Source organism: Sinocyclocheilus anshuiensis, unplaced genomic scaffold (assembly GCF_001515605.1).
Source record: "Sinocyclocheilus anshuiensis isolate Anshui unplaced genomic scaffold, SAMN03320099.WGS_v1.1 scaffold426, whole genome shotgun sequence".
NCBI lineage: Eukaryota > Metazoa > Chordata > Actinopteri > Cypriniformes > Cyprinidae > Sinocyclocheilus > Sinocyclocheilus anshuiensis.
The window spans coordinates 327,878-329,073 of NW_015542362.1; the positions used below are offsets into that span (position 1 = coordinate 327,878).

A 1,196-nucleotide genomic window follows, 5' to 3' on the forward strand; every position below is an offset into this window, starting at 1 on the left:
AACCGGCTTTACTGACGAGATGCGCATGACAATCACATGCGATTTATCGTGCAGCCCTAAGTTTGTTTGTTGATCACAAAGTACAAAGTAGATGAGGAAAACTAGGATGCCGGGTATATTCAAAGCGTTGCCATTACTGTCTACAGTGCGTGGAATGGTACGCTGTGATTGGTTGTTACTGTTTACAGTGTGTGGAATGGTGCGTTGTGATTGGTTGAGCGAATATATCGCATTCTGCAGAGAAGGGAGACTGGCGTTTGTCGCGGTTTGGAAAAAAAGGGAGAAAACATGACAGAATAACTCGGCGGATATCGCATTTTGCGTAAAATAAAAAAATTGACTTTCAATACCGACCAGATACAATACTGATTTTGGCGGAAACTACATTTTTTTTTAAATGGCGTTTAGGAACCGTTTTGGAACCAAACTCTTCATATATATACACACACATACAGTATATATTTTGAAAATATTTACATGTATATACCCATCAGCGTATGCTTTTGGTGTATAAATACAAAAAGTAGTCCACGTACGCGCTGTCCGTGTACGCGTCAGGATTGCTTACGTGGAAAGTATAACACACCATCTGTGGTGCGTATTTTTTCCGCGCCCATGTTAACAGATCAGAGAGTTCACACTACACGCGATTGCACTACGGCAGTGTGTTCCAGGAGCGGTGCGTCTGCAGCAGTCATGCTGCGATCGTTTCCACACGGAGTCTATTTCTGCTGTGCTGCACACGCTGGATTGACACAGAAATTTAGTAATTACACCATAAATGCATATAATTAAAGTCTACTGTTTCACAGTCAACACATGGCTTTTTGGCTAGATTTAAAACAAGGAAAAGTGCACTTTTAGATAAACAAGGCAATAATAGATGGCACTCAACAAAGTTATATTTATTGAGTTTAAACGTGAATATGTCTATGAAAGATTGTATTACTGTACTGTGATAAAAGAGAATCACAATGCTGAAAAAGCATTTTCAGAAACAACGTTTGGATTTGAAATCAAAATAATGGATAAATGTTGTGTTTGTGGTAAACAGCCGCGGATCAGGAGCGGACTGAGTCCGTGCTGCTTCTGCGCCGCATACACATACTGTATACGCACTGCAGACGGAGTACGTGTGAACTTGGCGCAACAAATCTAGTTCAACATCTGAGGCAACGCCACAAAGAGCTCTATGA

At 40.9% G+C, this 1,196-nt stretch overlaps 1 protein-coding gene across 3 annotated transcripts in view; it reads right to left on the reverse strand.

The window, feature by feature from the left end:
• LOC107691897 (exocyst complex component 6B-like) overlaps nucleotides 1-1,196 on the reverse strand; it is a 106,850-nt gene that overhangs the window by 73,115 nt on the left and 32,539 nt on the right. The window lies entirely within an intron of this gene.